The sequence below is a fragment of the Oryctolagus cuniculus genome, chromosome 8, assembly GCF_964237555.1.
Source record: "Oryctolagus cuniculus chromosome 8, mOryCun1.1, whole genome shotgun sequence".
Classification (NCBI taxonomy): Eukaryota; Metazoa; Chordata; class Mammalia; order Lagomorpha; family Leporidae; genus Oryctolagus; species Oryctolagus cuniculus.
The window spans coordinates 84,325,170-84,343,166 of NC_091439.1; the positions used below are offsets into that span (position 1 = coordinate 84,325,170).

At 42.4% G+C, this 17,997-nt stretch overlaps 1 protein-coding gene across 2 annotated transcripts in view; it reads left to right on the plus strand.

Moving 5' to 3' along the window:
- Window positions 1-17,997, plus strand: part of RASGEF1B (RasGEF domain family member 1B) — a 653,322-nt gene that overhangs the window by 559,472 nt on the left and 75,853 nt on the right. The gene's annotated exons all lie outside the window — the stretch shown is intronic.

The window sequence follows — 17,997 nt, forward strand, 5'->3', positions numbered from 1 at the left end:
TCCTTTATTATTTGAAAGAGACAGAAGAGAGGGAGGGAAGGAGAACACACACACACACACACACACACACACAGGGAGAGAGAGAGAGGTTGATTGATCCCATTTACAGATTCACTCCCCAGAAGCCTGCAATAGTCGGGCAAAGCAAGAGCCAAGACCTCCATCTGGATCTCCCGCGTGGGTGGCAGCAGCCTCCTGCAGCCCTGCGGCCTCCCAAGTGCGTTAGCCAGAATCTGGATCAGAAGTGGAGGTGGACTGGCTCCCAGGCGCCGTGATGTGGCATGTGGGCATCTCCAGCAGTGGTTTACTCCACTGCGCCACAGTGCCTACCCTTCCACCATAGTTCTTGTATGAGTTCTTAATCTTACATTCATTTGTGTAATGATTCAATATGTCTTTTCTCTAGATTCTGTATTCTAGGATAGCATACACCATGTCTATTTCTGCTATTGGGGAGCCTGTTACATTGTAAGTAAGATTATAATGCATATTGCATGAATGAATAATGGAATGGCTTAATTAGTGAATAAATGAACCTCTATATTTAACTTCAGAATCTGACAGCTTTACTTTAGGTGGTAAAAGTTGCTTTGTAAATGAAGTCCTCAGAGAGGAACTCCGCGGAATGCTGTGCAACATGCTACTCTGTGGAGTGCTAGCCAAGTGCCTGGGTTTGAATCCCAGCCTCACCACTTTTGAGCTATGTATGGAACTTGCCTCTTACAGTTATGAGGATAAAATCAGTATGCCTCTCAGCACAGCGCCTGTTCCTTCGCATCTGTGTATGTGTTGGGTATTATCATTCAGAAACTTACTCAGTACACAGAAATAAAATATCCCAGACTAATTTCATTCAGAGACCCCTGTGTGCTGGCATTTATCCATTTGTTCAAACTTCTGTTCAGGTCCACCTGATAGGAGGGACCTAAAGGTGTTCATTTTTAAAAAAACCTTTATAGGGCCAGCGCCATGGCGCAGTAGGTTAATCCTCCACCTGCGGCGCCACCATCCCATCATGGGTGCCGGTTCTAGTCCCAGCTGCTCCTCTTCCAATCCAGCTCTCTGCTATGGCCTGGGAAAGCAGTAGAAGATGGCCCAAGTCCTCGGGCCCCTGCACCTGCATGGGAAACCAGGAAGAGGCACCTGGTTCCTGGCTTCGAATCGGCGCAGCTCTAGCCATTGTGGCCATTTGGGGAGTGAACCAATGGAAGGAAGACCTTTCTCTCTGTCTCTCTCTCTCTCACTGTCTGTAACTCTACTTCTCAAATAAATAAATAAAATCTTTAAAAAATTAAAAAAAACCTTTTTAAAAAAGTTTGAAATTTATTATTTATTTCTCCATATGTAAATATACATGTTTGTGTATATATATATATGTGTGTGTGTGTGTGTGTGTGTATGAATATATGGGGCTAACATTGTGACCCAGTGGGTTAAGCTGCTGCTTCTGACACCAGCATCCCATATTGCAGCTCTGGTTTGAGCTTTGGCTGCTTAGCTTCCAATACAGCTCTCAACTAATGTTTCTGGGAAAGCAGCAGCAGATGGTCCAAGTGCTTAGACCCCTGTATGTAAGGTGTGGGTCAAGATCCAGGAGCTTGGCTTTAGCCTGCTCCAGCCCCAACCGTTGTGACCATATTTTTGGAGTAAACTAGCAAGGGAAAGTTATCCCTCCCTCCCTCCCTGCCTCTCCCCCTCCCTCCCTCCCTCCCTCTCTCTCCTCCTTCTTTTCCTTTCCTTCCCTTTTCCTCCCTCCCTCTTTCCCTCTCTCTGTCACTCTGCCTTTCAAATAAATAAAACAAATTTAAAAAAAAAAGGAGAAATGAGGGGCTGGCATTCTAGTGTATCAGATAAAGCTACTGCCCGAGATGACAACATCATATGGGCACCAGTTCAAGACCTGGCTGCTCCGCTTCCAATCTAGCTCCCTGCTAATGTGCTTGGGAAGGCAGCAGAGATGACCCAAGTCCTTGGGCCCCTGCCACCCATATGGGAGACCTGGAAGAAGCTCCTGGATTCTGGTTTAGGACAGGCCCACCTCTGGCCTTTGCAGTCATTTGGGGAATGAACCAGTAGGTGAAAGAATCTCTCTCTCTCTCTCTCTCTCTCTCTTCCTCTCTCCCTCTCTGTAACTCTGCATTTCAAATAAATAAATACATCTTTAAAAAATTTATAAAGGAAAAATGAGACGTGAAATTAAAGCACTTGCCTGGGAACTTGTCTTCACTTCTGCTTCTGACTACCTGATTTTGAGCAACTCATTTATCCTATCTAGGTTTCCTTTTGCTCATCAGTAAAAATAAGACCAATCATCCCTAAAATGTATGCTGAAATTATTTTTCCTTCCTCTGCCGTATCTGGTTAAATCTATCATTATAACAGTAATAATAGTATTGTTTTCAGTGTACACTTCTCCTAAATCGTTTTCATTTTTCATGTTACTGGCTCATCATATCAAATTTGGGAAATATTCAAGTTAGGTACAACCCACCCTCCTTTCCAGATAAAGAAATGATGCTGAAACAGAGAGAGGACATATGACTGATTGTTAAGGACACAGAGACCCTAGAGCAGAGGGTTTTTGTGATCTGTCAGGCTTTTATGTTGCACCTATTGTATGCATCGGGCCAGGCAAAATGCTCATGACAGAGCAACAGTTCTGTACTTTCCTGCACTAGAACGCACACACAGACACACACACAAGATAAGTGTAGTAGATGCTGAGAAGCAGACGACTAAGCCACAGTTACTTTCCACCCTACCAACTCGTCTTTGGAGCAAGAATCCCTCTTTGTCTTAGATTAGATTTCCCTGTCGCTGTGGGCCAGCCCCCAGTCTCTTGTGGCATCCACAAAGCTGAGTGACAGAAAGAGGTTCATTTTACTTTGACACCATTATCTCAGTGTTATGTAAGCACCAACTTTGGGGTAGATATCTTTCCACAAAGTTCTACTTGAACTCCACCTCAACCTCTGTGTGTTTAAATGGAATCTCCCACTTTGAAATTCTGGAGAACAACAAAAGCATGCTTGGAAATGAGCTTGAGAAGTTTTCTTCTGAGGTTTTTCCCGAGTCCATGTTTTAGGACCGTGGGTGTATGAGAAATATGCAGGGGTTCAGTTTCATTTCCAGTGAAGCCAGAAATTCAGAATTGATTCTGAAACTTCACAAGGAGAATAAGGGCTATAAGAACGTTTGGGATACTTTCTCATTTTACAATATTCATTTTCAGAAGTTTTGTTAGGGCTTTATGGAATACTAATTTTTTTGAATATATGATATTTTCACACAGTTGCAGTACCATGTATGAAAAGGTGTCTTGTGACATTTCCTCCCACTTCTGCCTCCCACTGTCTTCTACCCACCAAGTTCTCATTCTCTCTCCCAAATCGCTAACCACTTACCACTTCCTTATTTATCTGCCCAAAGGTTTTGTGTGTGTACATGTGTTTGTGTGTGTGTATGGGTAAAATAACACAGTACAAATATATAGTCCATCTTGCTTCCTTTTTATACAACAGTGTTTCTACCTTACTTCAATAAAGATTAGATGCACAATCCATATAAGGCTGTCTTACTGTTTTCTTTTGTAATTGCAAAATGATTTTGTCAACATATCAGAATGCATTATCCTGTTCCTTATAATGGATGCTTTGATGCTTCTAATCTTTCACCATGAGAATGTAACTGATGTTGCTCATGTGTTATTTCATCTGATGAGTGGGGTATGCCTATAGGATAATCTCCCTTAGTTAGAATTGCTTGATCAAAAGATGTGTGCATTTGTAGTCCTCTACAATACTGCAGATTTTTGCCAATCACCTATATCCTGAATGTTAATTAATATTAAAGAGAAAAATATCTTGGAACAGTTTTAATTTACAATTGCTACTGTAATTAACAGTAAGCACTTTTCATTTGTGTAACAGCCTTTTTGGATACAAACTGCATGTGCGTATCTGTTTTGTTGGTGATGATTTTCACAGAGTGGCAGTATGATAGGTAAGTGCATAGTCACCTCTTTCCTAAATTAGGCTTCTTCTTTAGGAGGAGGTGGTCATTCCTAGCCTTTTTTTAATTTAAAGCTACAGGGGGTTAGTTGTGGCAAGTGCTCAAGAACCATTTTGGGTTCTGAGATTTGGCCAAAGTTGAATTCAAACAAATGCAAGCGTAACTGTACCCCAAAGCCTTCCTCCACATGGTTGAAATTTTCTCAGTAAGTCTGAAAGAAACAACAATCACTCAGATGAATTCCCAGTCTTTCTTCCTCCTTAGGTAATTTTGGAACTATTTCACCAGCACTTACCATAAGAACTGGAAAAACTGGTAATATGAAAGGAAAAAGAGCGGGAGGGAATTGGCTGGGACAGAGTTAAATTAACACTAGCAAAATGATTACTCTTTTTTCCTCTCTCAGAAGTTTGAACATTTCTTTTTTTCAACTGGTAGTTTTTGGGAATTTGGAACAAAGTGCCTTTTTCTGATTTCTCTAAACATACTATAAAGTTAACCCATTGGTTTCATAGCACATAATGTAATCAAAAAGAAGAAAACCAAAGTATGAAAGGAGGCTAAGGTTTCCTGTATCTGGAATATTAATCCATCAACAATTGATCCAGTATGTATTATTGAGCAGTAACTCAGCCATGCATCGTGTTGAAGTGAAAATAGGTGGCAGTAGACAGAAGAGGTGTGCATCTGGCCATTTCAGAGCTGAGATTCTAAGCCAGTCACTCTCTGGAGCGTCACAAAAATGCCAGTGCCTTTGTCCAAGTCAACAATCTCTGGGGATATAACTCTGGAACAAATATTTGTAAAAACCCCAGGTAATTCCAAGTGAAGCCAGAGTTGCAAACCGCTGGTCTAGCCCTACCCCAGAAGATAGTTAGGAAACCACAAATATTTTGAAGAGGAAGTGGTTGTGGAAATTTTGATATGATGACATATGAACCTATTTAACATTGACTTTGAAACATTCTTGCCATGATGTTTAACTTAAAAGCAATAAAGACCCATGACCTACATTGTTATTTATAGATAGCATAGAGAATAGATAAACAAGTTAATGACACCTTGAGGTAAAATATCAGACAAATCCAGAAAGTGGTACTTTCTTCAAGATAAGTGGCTTTATTTCTTCAAAAAAAGGCAAGAAACCCTGGGGCTGGTATTGTGGCATAGTAGGTTAAGCCACCACTTAAAACGCTGTCACCCATATTGCAGTTCATGTCTCAACAACTCTGTTTCTGACCCAGCTCCCTACTAATGCACCTGGGAAAGCAGTAGAAGATGGTCCAAGTACTTGGGCTCCTACCCCAAAGTGGGAGACCTGGATGGAGTTCCTGGCTCCTGGTTTCTGCCCAGCGCTGGCTATTGCAGCCGAACCAGCATATGGAAGACTCTTTCTCCCTCTTTCTCCCCTACTTTCCCTCTCCCTCTCTCCATCTCTCTGCCACTCTGCCTTTCAAATAAATAAATAAATCTTAAAAACAAAGAAAAGGAGAAAAGGATAAGGTGTGAGGTGGAAACTGATACAGAATAAGAGTGAAGAAACACCCACAACATATAATACATGAACTTTGATAACACCTGATCAAAATATCCTCGGGGCTAATTGTAGAAATTTAAATATGTACTAGAAATTAGATGCTATTGGGGAATATTGTTGATTTTAGGTGATAATGACATAATTATGTACATACCAGAATATCCTTACTTTTGGGAGAAGCACATTTAAGTATTTTTAAGGATGTCTGTAACTGCCCAATGGGTTCTTTGACACCATAAAATAAAATCACACAGAAGATAAGCAAATACCGTCTCACTTTCTAAAGAAAATAGGAAGAGGCTGAGGTATTCAGGGTGACAGAGGCTGCTGAACAGTGGTGATAATTACATTTAATTAACTACCTTTTCTTGTGTGAGTTCTATATTCCAGATACTGTGCTAATGACTTTATCTGCATGATTTAATTTCATTTTTAAAACAAGTATTATTATCATTGAAGAACAGTGTTTTTTTTTTTTTATACTATTTGTTGAACTCTCTACTTAGTGTAGGATTAATCTTATGAGTATAAATTTGCTAAAAATAGATCTTTGTTAAAAACTGGAATGGGGGGCTGGCGCTGTGGCTTAGTGGGTAAAGCTGCCACCTGCAGTGCTGGCATCACATATGGGTGCTGGTTCAAGTCCTGGATGCTCCATTTCTGATCCAGCTCTCTGCTATGGCCTGGGAAAGCAGAGGAAGATGGCCCCAGTCCTTGGGCCCCGGCACCCACATAGAAAACCCGGAAGAAGCTCCTGCCTAATTGTTTATGTGATTGTTCTGTAGAAGGTGTTCTTATAATTTGGAAGGCCTCATCTTTGGAGTTAGACCCAGTGGGTTTAAATCTTGGCTCTGCCATTTTTTAGATGTTTGTTCCTGGGTAATTTTTAAAAACTTTCCTAGGTTCAGCTGCTTCTTCTATGAAGCTAGAAATTATAGAAGTTTCTTTTTTAAAATTGTTATTTATTTATTTCAGAAGCAGAATTACAGAGAGAGAAGTCTTCCATCTGCTGTTTCACTCCCTAGATGACTGCAACCTCTGGACCTGGGCTGATCTGAAGCCAGGATCTCCCATGTGAGTACAGGGGCCCAAGCACTCAGGCCATCCTCTGCTGCTTTCCCAGGCCTTTAACAGGGAGCTGGATGGGAAGAGGAACAGCCGGGACACAAACCAGGGCCCATATTGGATGCCAGCATCACAGCCTAAGGTGTACCTACTACACCACAGCACTGGCCCCAATTATAGTAGTTTCTAGGATTGCTGTGCAGGTTAAATAAATATATAGGCATGATCACTAGTGTATATTGGATGATCAATAAACATGTGTTTTACTCTTCCACCCATTTCCCTTAAATTTATTTTTGGAGAGCTGCAAATATTCAAATTAATTGCCAGGACTGGCAAACTCTCAACTTGACCTCAGGGCCCATGGCTTTGAATCCCTAAAGCCTACAACAGAACTCAACTAGTGTTCAAAATATGTATTTGGGGGCCAGCACTGTGGCACAGTGGGTTAAAGCCCCAGCCTACAGTGCCAGCATCCCATATGGGTGCCAGTTTGAGTCCTGGCTGCTCCGCTTCTGATCCAGCTCTCTAATATGGCCTGGGAAAGCAGTAAAAGATGGCCCAAGTCCTTGGGCCCTTGTACCTGCATGGGAGAAGCTCCTGGCTCCTGGCTTCAGATCAGCTCTGGCTATTACGGTCTTTGGGGAGCAAACCAACAGATGGAAGACCTATCTCTCTCTCTCTTTCTCTCTCTCTCTCTCTGGCTCTACCTCTCTCTCTGTAACTCTGTCTTTCAAATAAATAAAAATAAACCTTTAAAAAATATGTATTTGTTAGTGTTCAAACATCAATGTGATGGTCATTAAGAGTCATTTGTTAAGGCTATGCCAGGTAGTAAATGTTTCCTCTAGGAAGTTGAAATTAAGATCTTATAAAATAGTTTCCTAAAACTCATGCAAAAAGTTATTAATGATCTGTTTGGAGCCTATGAAAGTTCATTTCAGATAAATGGAATTGTCTGAGGAAAGTCACTGGGGTTGGGAAGGCTTTGGCTGTTTTTTGCTGTGTTTTCCTAAGACCTCTCGTCTACTCAATCAGATTATTGTGCATAGAAAAGTGTAAATAAGAGGTAAGACTGGAATGTTTGGTTGAAAGCCTTGATTGCCTAAATATAGCAAAGAGTTGTCAGTTTTGAAGCAAATGAGCAATCAAGTTCCTAACATACCACATGGCAGATACAGTGTGTGTGTGTGTGTGTGTGTGTGTGTGTGTGTGTGTTGGGGCAGAGGGGCAATCAGGTAGGTGGTTATTTCTCTAATCTTTGAATGCAGTAGGACCAGTAATGGCAATGGAAAGTGAGAATTGCAGAGATACAGCACAAGAGAATACAGCTGCTGACTGACGTGGGCCACAGGCTTCAGAGGAGGTTATGTAGGCAGGGAAGCCTGAGCTGCCAGGAGGAGAAAGGCTCCCCCATCAGCAAGGAAACTGGTCAGGGAGGGAGCTGGCTTGGGAGAGGTGCCCTTTAAAACCTAGTTACACTGCATCCCATAGTTAGAGGCAGGGCGTCATAAAGCTGAAGGCCTAAAACTATGAGCTGTATCCCTTCTCAAGGTAGGTAGGAGAGCAGCTAACTTCTTATGGTCCATGGACACAGAGCGAAAGAAAGGAATTAAAAAATGTCTCTTAGGGCCAGTGCTGTGGTGTAGCTGGTAAAGCTGCCACCTGCAGGGCAAGCATTCCATATGGTCACTGGTTCGAGTCCCGGCTGCTCTGCTTCCAATCCAGCTCTCTGCTATGGCCTGGGAAAGCAGTGGAAGATGGCCCAAGTGCTTGGGCCCCTGGGTCCATGTGGGAGACCCCGAAGAAGCTTCTGGCTCCTGGCTTCAGATTAGTCCAGCTCTGGCTGTTGTGGTCATTTTGGGAGTACACCAACAGATGGAAGATCTCTCTCTCTCTCTCTCTCTCTCTCTCTCTCTCTCTCTCTCGCCCCCTCTCCCCCTCTCCCACTCCCTCTCCCTCTCCCTCTCCCTCTCCCTCTCCCTCCCTCTCTCTGACTCTCCCTTCCCCTCTCTGTAATGCTATAAAATAAATAAATAAAACTTTAAACAAACTGTGGGGTCAGTGCTGTGGCATAGGGGGTAAAGCCGCCTCCTGTAGTGCCAGCATCCCACATGGGTGCCAATTTCAGTCTCAGCTGCTCCTCTTCCAATCCAGCTCTCTGCTATGGCCTGGGAAAGCAGTAGAAGATGACCCAGGGGCCAGTGCTGTAGTGCAGCGGGTTAACACCCTAGCCTGAAGCGCCAGCATCCCATATGGGCGCCGGTTCTAGTCCTGGCTGCTCCTTTTCCCATCCAGCTCTCTGCTATGGCCTGGGAAGGCAGTGGAGAATGGCCCAAGTGCTTGGGCCCCTGCGCCCACATGGGAGACCCGGAAGAATCTCCTGGCTCCTGGCTTCAGATCAGCGCAGCTCCAGCTGTTGTGGCCATCTGGGGAGTGAACCAGTGGATGAAGACCTTTCTCTCTCTCTCTACCTCTCTTCTCTCTGTGTAACTCTGACTTTCGAATAAATAAATAAAATCTTTAATAAAAAAAAGAAGATGACTCAAGTCTTTGGGCCCCTGCACCCGCAAAGGAAACCCAGAGGAAGCTCCAGCTGTGCAGCCATTGTGAACCAGCAGACTCTCTCTCCCCCCACCCCCTTCTGCCTCTGCCTCTCTGTAACTCTGCCTTTCAAAAAGTAAATCTTTAAAAAAAAAATTCACACACACACAAAAATAAAGCAAATTTCTCTGTTAGTAGGCACAGACTGGCCTGGAAGAGCCAGGGCCTTAAGCCGGTGGTATTCCCATGGGATCTCTGATTCCATCTGCTTTATGGATAGACTGGGTGAAGGAAAGGGAATGACTCAGGAAAGTGAGTTTCCAGGTGTGCTTAGTAGATCAAAACGTAGCAGTGTTTTCATTCACTTATTCAACAGCTACTGAGCACCTACTGTATACCAAATATTGTGGGCATCAGGATGAAACAAAGCCTTTGATAGTGCAGTTTTTTATTCTAATTATTAGGATTTTTATTTTAAATCTAATTATAATAGTAAATTCTTAAGAAAATAAAGAAAAAATATTAGAAAGTATAAATATCCTCCCAAGGTCTTTTTGAAGTCTCTTTTCATTCTTAGCAATAATCTAGCACTAACTTTTCCTGGCAATATTCATAGCTGACTTCTCATTGTTGAGGTCTTTCTTTAACAGACCCCCTTCCTGGAGGCCCTCTGTGCAGGATCCCACAGCTGTTCTCATCCTCTGTAGTGACTGGTCATTTATTCTTTTGTACAGTGTCTGTCTTTTTGTCATGGATGGCACTCCCATCACAGCAGGAACCTCATCTCATTTGTGCTCATTGGATTCCCAATGCCTAAGGACATGGTCATAGAAGATTCTTAATAAATATCTGGATGGCGCCACGGCTCACTAGGCTAATCCTCTGCCTGGGGCACCGGCACCCCAGGTTCTAGTCCCGGTTGCTCCTCTTCCAGTCCAGCTCTCTGCTGTGGCCTGGGAAGGCAGTGGAGGATGGCCCAGGTCCTTGGGCCCCTGCACCCACGTGGGAGACCAGGAGGAAGCACCTGGCTTATGCCGGCTGTAACGGCCATTTTGGGGGGTGAACCAATGGAAGGAAAACCTTTCTCTCTGTCTCTCTCACTGTCTAACTCTGCCTGTCAAAAAAAATAAAAAAAAAAATCTGAAATCTTGGTGATCAACCATCTGGGTTTGGTTGGAACTGAGGGTTTGCCCAAGACTATGGGATAAACAGAACCATGCTGGTTCAGGGCAAATCAAGACAGCTTGTTACCTATACAGAATGGATATCTGCTGAATAAGAAATTATTCTGAGAAACAGTCCTCCCATCATTGAGGTTGGATCTCAAGAGTGTTTGACCCAGAACCACAGCAGAGGTATCACTCTGCCAAGGTCCAGTTGCAGCCCCTCCTTCTAGTGTAGGCCTAAGCCTTAAGGAAAAAATGAAAGCAAATCCCCAGGGACTCCTTCAGTCATCCAAAAGAGCAGTATCATAACGCAGGCTTTGCACACCAGGCAAAAGATATGCCCATAATCTCTAACTTCAATAGGGTTGAGTCTAATCTATTGTTTCTAGGCTTCTCAAGCCTCTTGGTTACTGAGGGATCCAATGGAACCAGTCCAAAACGTAACAATTAAAAAGTCTTGGGAAATAGCATTGAAGACAACTCTGAATTGCTGTGGCCTAATCCTCTCACTTTAGAGTTGAGAACACTAAGAATCAGAGATGTCAGCCTCCCCAGTAGTGAAGCCTGCTTTATGGGAGCCTCTTTACTTTGTAAAGGTTGGCCAAGGGCTCTTGCTCCACGGGTGGGACAGGGAGGTCCTCCCACTGTTTGCACTCAGTAGGTTGTCATGTTTTGCATTTCCTTCCTCTACCTCCATGCTCTGGAAGGAGTTCTGTTAGCCATTTTGCAAATGACAATTCAAAGTGCATGTTGTTTCTCCCTAGGAATTGCTATTCTGCAAGATCAAACATTCCTTCTTTCCTGCGGTATAGGTTGATTACTCCTGGATTTTGGAGAGAATGTACTTGGCAGATTTTAAAAGAGAGAGGAAGGAAAGATGGATAAAAGGAAGGGGAGGGGAAAGAGAACCCAAAAACACCTGTAAAGATGTTTCAAGCCTAATAAGCACCTTGCTTGGGAGGTGAGATGTTCCTCAAGTTCATGTCCTTGTGATCAACTTTAAAGGTTTGCTCTGACCATATATGCATGTTTGTTTTCTTTTGTTTTCCATGTTCATTTTTTGTTTGGCTGTGTATTCTCAATCTAAAGATGACACTGGGTCTGCCATTAGTCAATGCAAGAACTGGGACAGGACTAACACAAGCTGCATCTATTTAAAGATGTTTTCAAAACAGTACGTCCTGGTTGAACTATTTTGGGGGAAAACACAGCATGTTGGTATGTTGGAAGTTAGGAAGTTTGAGTTCACGACTGACTTTTATAACAGCTGAGGCATGGCTTTTTTAACTTGGGAAGGCAGGCCATTTTTTAAGTTTGTTATAATTTCTTACCAAAACAAAACAAAACAAAACAATGCACAGAACTTAAGACAAATATTTTATTTATCTGCAGCGCTTGATGCAAACTCAGACATTCTATTTTGCCCTTGGCTGTGAATTTCTTGCTGTGAAAGGTATTAGATTGGTACTTCGGTAGAGAAGGCTTTTGTCTGTCTTAGTCTCTTAAATGATTGAGTGAGAGTTTGGGTCAGAAAACATCTCTCTTTTGCTTCCAGCTCGTTCCAAACTCCAGCTCTGCCAGCAGCAGCCACACCTTTCACCCCACCTCCCCCCTTCCACATCCCCCCTCCAGACTCCCCCCCCACCCCCCAGTCTCACAACAGACCGGAAGTCTGGGCCATTCCACTCTCAGAGGGACCTATGTGTATTCAGGCTCCTCTCCTTCAGCTCTTCAGAGACAGCTCATTGGAGACACTGATGGGGATAATTGTAGATTCTAAAATTATCACTGGTTAATTCCAGGCCCTAGAAACATTAATCATATGCTAATGGTGTTAATCTGTGGGAGAGTTGACTTTGAAGCTGGTTCATTGAAGAACCAAGCTCATTTGTGTGTTAACGATGTGTCACAATGCACATCACTGTCTTCGAGGGGACAAACACAGTCACAGCAGAAAGCAGGAGGGGGGCTGATTTGATCAGCTACACAAGAGGTGTAACATTCTTTAATAAACTTTACATCTCCTATATTCTAATTTTGCACAGTAGGGCCAAATAAAATTCTCTGGCCTGTTGATTGGCAGTTACATTTTATAAGTGTGATTAATCATCAAACAGGGGAAAGTCAAGCACTAACTTCACCAGTGTATCTAGGCATCATTTTAAAATGTAAGCTTTCAATATAGAAATACAAGGTTTTGGAATATAGCTATATGAAAATTTTTAGTTTTAATTATAAGATTCTTTCTTTTGGGGGAGATGTTTATAAAATAAAAAGGCACAAACACATGTGTGCCCAGTGTTCACAAATGACAATATTGAAGATTTCATCATGATTGTTATATGCCTTTCTGTATAAGAAATCAAAAAGGCAGTCTCCTTGGTCTTCCTGTCCCAGCGCCACTTCTGCGCCTTCTCAGACACAGGCCTTCTCTTTCTCCACTGACATTCCATTAAACTGTAGGATCTGTTCCATTAATTTTTGTGCTAAAATAAAGTTAACATTATGTTTTTCTATAACAGTATCTAAGCATATTACACAGAAATGTTGGCTTTACTGCTGAAGGAATAATTATCCATGTGTCAGAATAAATGTTTGCACAACTTACAAGTTTAAACTTCACAGAACCATCCAGAAATCATAATTCTTTAGGGAAATGCTCTAACACTTTAAAAAGACAATATAGTCTTATAAAAAATCAATTACTTTATTACACAAAAGGGAAAACACTTTAGGTACATGCTTTTCTGATAATAACGGTAAATGCTAATTAGAGAAATATTTCGATCAGCATTTTTTTTTGGATATACCTTATAGAAGCTGATTATTGGTGCAGAAACATGGAGACCTTAATGATAAAGCAATCAAAGTGTTTACTATGTGACTACCCTAAATATTAAAATAAGGTAATAAATGGTATTAGTAACAATCGGAAAATTCCAATAAAAGGCATTAACAATTCTGGAGAATTCTCCTTTATTATTTTTTCAAAAGGTTTTCAACTAAGGATATTTTTCATCTATACCTGAAAACAAATTGTACTTCTTTCCTGTCAAAGTGATTCCATAGATTCACCTGTCCAGAAACAATTAGGAAATAAAAGCACACAGTGCTTGAAGTCCTGAGATTATTATCTGGACTCTGAGTGGTGTGACTTTACTATTATCTTGTTAGTGTTGGATGGATCATTTCATCTTACTGGGATACAGTTTCTTCAACTCAAGAATGCCTTGGTTGGTGATACAGGGATGACAAAAGCTTAAAAGAAGTGATCATTAATATTTCTCCCAACTCTAAAATATTATTATTCTATTACTTTCTACCTTCTCTCAATATTCTAGGACATAAATTGGTCATTAGTCAAAACTGAGGGAAACTTCTAGCAAAATAATCAGACAACATTAAAGGCAAAGAATCTGAAATTTTTTTGAAAGTTACCTTAATTCATTATAAGATCAACTCATTCAGAAAGGAACCAAGCAAAAACTGCTGTAGTGAGAATTACAAATGGGTTTTTTTATATTTATTATTCAGTACAAAGATGTTATAATATGAAGAAGATCTGAATAAACTCATGGTAAACATATCTACTCAAAACAGTGACAATCAAAACATATCTAATCAAAATGATGTATGTTTAAGATTATTAACTGTCTTTTTTTTCAGTGTGGAAAAGATAAGTTACTGTGCATTATGTAATCAGAGAAGAGGCAGACAATCCCCTGACCTTGTGATCAAATCAAGTTCTTATTGCTTTTCGATCATCAGTATTCTTCCTGAGAATGTTGCAAATCATTACTTTGTAGGAGGAAACAAGAAATGGTAAATGGGTGAAATAACAGTGCTTATTAAAGGAAAAATAATGAAGTTTGGTTTCAACAGTCCTTGTCTATAAAGGAAGAAAGATATAGTGAATTTTTTTTTTTTACATCTTTGTAGGGAGTTGGAAAAGGCAACATATCTGTTGTGGAATTCCCCATGCAGTTATTACATTCTTTCATACAACTTTAGGGTCTGGGAGATAAAAAGTGACAGTGATAAAGAATCGCGTGAACATGTGAAAGAGATTTCCGGAAATCATCTTTTCTAGTCACCTCCCTTTATTTAGGAGTAGCTACTTAAGTTTAACCAGATGACTCTGTAGAATATATTTAGCGATCCCAGAAGAGGGAAATGTATGCCTGCCGTAATGACCACTGTCAGAATTCAGTGACCCTCACACATCCAGTGTCCTCCCTAAATGAGATAATGGATGTGAAAGAGCCCCGTCAACTATAACAAACCTTGGAGGTTAATGCTGAGATGGTCATCCCCAGGCTGACCCAGTTGCTGGTTTCATCACAAAAATTCCTTCTAAGTGGCAGGTTCATTTTACAGTCATGAAGGGATTGATGGCACTGGGCACGAAAACAGGATCTTGAACATCTCAGTGTTTATGTTCTTGCTTTGGCTAATGCATCTCATCAGGGTCCAGGGACAGCTCTGTGGAAAGGCCCTTGCCAAACACAAGCACACGCGTCCATTACCACGCAGCTCCAACAAGGTCCCCTCGTAAGCTGGGTTGGCCCACGGTCACACATCTTTTTACTCAGGCTAGAAGCGGAAGCGGGCTTGAAAACAAAGCCCACCAAAGAGCCTCCTTCCTCGTTTCCCTCTAGGACCACAGTTAATGAGGAACAGGAAGTCTTGGGAATGTGTGCACAATAACAAGCAGAAAATAAGTTTCTCTCCAAGGCTTGGAGCTGGGCTGGTCTAGTTGGCTTGTTACAGGCCTTAGTGTAAGAACCCGTCTTTCCTTTGCAGCCATGTGGGTGAGAGACCCCAAGATCAGGGGTCCCAGGAAGTCCTGTGGTTCTTCAGTATCTTTGTCCTGGATTCATCAAATCCCACAGTACTTCCTCCTTTTCTGTGAGGGCAGAGTAAGGGTGGAATAGTTAAATTTTCTCCCCCTGCTTTAAATCTAGTCTCTATGAAATAGCAATTCCTTTTTGTCAATGTAAAATAGTTTGGTATCTGTGTAGTATTCTAGGTATCATAGGTTATTTTACTTCTTACATATTAAAAAAATCTATTGAAGCTGTTATCTATTCCTATGTACCTTTCCCTATTTAGTCCTTTCTGGTGTTTTGGCTTTTTCTTCCTCTTTTACAAAACAAGTTTTTAACATTTGAGGACAGTTATGCTTTATGAGATGTCCACTTAAGGTTCACGTGTTTTAAAAAGTGTGCAAACCACAAATGATGGTATTAAATTTGCATCCATAAAGAAGTAAGCATGTCTTTGAGACAAATAATATCATTGTTTTGAAGGAAAACCACTGGTTTCTGGCTTAATTTAAATACACATGTCTACTAGTTTTAAATATTACTTCATAAATCTTACAGTAAGTAATCAAATCAATTTTATGGAGTGGGAAGACGAGTGCATTGGACTCAGAGATATATGGCTTTAATTTATGGTTTCTCCAGCTGAGTGGTCTTGGTGAGTTATAAGCCTCATTCCTGTATCTTGGAAATGGAAATAATTGTCTCTGTCTCATGGTCTCAATGAGGATTAAAGTTAATGTAAATAAACGTACCACAGGTTGGTGAGCCACCAATATCGGGGGAACAGGATGAGCAGCATCAACACGTGTTAATGCAGATAGATGCTCAAAAGCCTAAGTGGGAGGGAAGGCAATGAGAAGCCAAACAGACTGCACAGTAACATCTACACTCACGCGGTCCTCCAAAAACAACACTGTCCTTGCTCCTGAACGCTAAATACAGAGTGGCAAAAACTCGGATGTTAGATGGGAAGTGAAAGGTGTGAGCATAAAGGAAAGTGGGTTGATGTGATGACTGCTTGCTCTTGTGCACCTTAGACACAAGAGGGTCAGAAAGGACGACGCTGTTTAGCCCAGAGACTGCCATGTCGTAGCCAGGCAGTAGCAGCCCCTGGTTTTGAACACTGGAGTGAGGCATTCTCAACAGGACTTTATTCCCATCGGTATCACTACTGCTGTTGTGCTTACTGACATTGACAGGTGTAAGCACTGAACCATTGGAGTCAAAGGAACAGGAAGACACTGTGAGAAGAAGAGAATGGAAAGACTCTTGTGGAGGTAGAGAATAATGGAGATATACTAGTAATGACAGCAATTATTTGTTGAGTGCTTCTCATGTGCTAGGGTTTAATTCACTCATTCAGTCCCTCATTGCTTCAATACACACTATTGAGTGCTTGTTATATGTCAGACACTCAATAGTGTGTGTTGAAGCAATCTCTTAAGGAAGCCTGAGTTACTCCAACTCTTTGAGATTTTATTTATTCATCCATCTGAAAGGGAAAAGACAGACATCTGCTACCTGCTGGTTCACTCCTCTAATGCCCACAAGCCAGGGCTGGGCCAGGCTGAAGCCAGGAGCTGGGAACTCAATCCCAGTTTCCCATGTGGGTGGCACAGGCCCAAGTACTTGAGCCATCACCTACTGCCTCCCAGGGTGTGCATAAACAGGAAGCTGGAAGCAGAAGCTGTGCCAACACCCCACCCAGAAACTTCACTATGGATTTGGAGTATCCCAAGCATTGTCTTAATTGCTGTGCCAAACACCCACTCCGTTCAACCCTCTTCATCTATTCCTACAATACTAGCCATCTCAAGCGCAAATGACTTGCCCAGTATCATATAGTCTATTCCAGAACCAGAAAAAGAAAACCGAGCTTAAAAAAATGACCAGCCAGCACATCCACAGAGCTGCACAGGACCACGGAGTTCTTCCATCTTGCTCCACATGGCTGTGTGGCTCTCATTTCAACTGCACGGTCGCCACAGGGGAGCCAGAGGCTCAGCTAGGTGAGAGCGAGTGACTAAACCCAGGAGAGGCCCATTTACAGAAGGAAGGAGGGAGGCTGATAGAGAGGAACACAAGTCAGACGGGGCATGCATGACGGAAATGACGTGAGGAAGGAGCTAGGAACAGGGCCGGGGTGGAAGGGGAGGGCTTTAAACTGTGTCTTCTCCCAGAATCAGGGAGGGATGGTAGGGACCACGCAGCAGGGACAGCAAGGGTTCCTCTGGCTCGTCATCCTAGTTACAGCCCTCCGGGACAGGTAAGAGTAGTGCCGATAATACACCCACTGCTGTTCTCTATGCAGTCTGCAGCTCAGAAAGCCTACTTTCCTTACTCAAGGTCACGTGGCGCGCAGGAGCCAAGTGACCCTGTAAAATGTTCCCGTCTCTGCCTCTTTTCGCTCGGTGTTTCCATTATTTCTTCCCTCAGCCTCCTTTTATGTGCACAAGGTGAGGTGTTGAGGTCTCACCTTTATTTCTAAAATAGTTACCAAGTGTCCAAGGATAGAGTGAGTATGTGGTTCCCATGACAACACAGCCATTCCTGGGGACTGGCTTCCCGCCTGGCCTCCAGAATCCCGTTTCAGAGCGGCCCTCCTTTGTGAACTTCAGCGCTCGTCATTTCGCGGTGTTTGGGGGTGGCTCGTCGCGCACTGCCTTTCCCTCTCCAGACCGCAGCGCCTGGCCTCATTTGGCCATCGCGTGCCCCAGCGTTGCGCACCACGTCCTGTGCTTCCTCTTCTGCAAGTTGCACGGACGGTAACCTTCGGCTCGTAATGATTATGTTCAGAGATACTGCACAACGAGTCGGGCCGGTCTTTACAGGTATAAATGAATACACA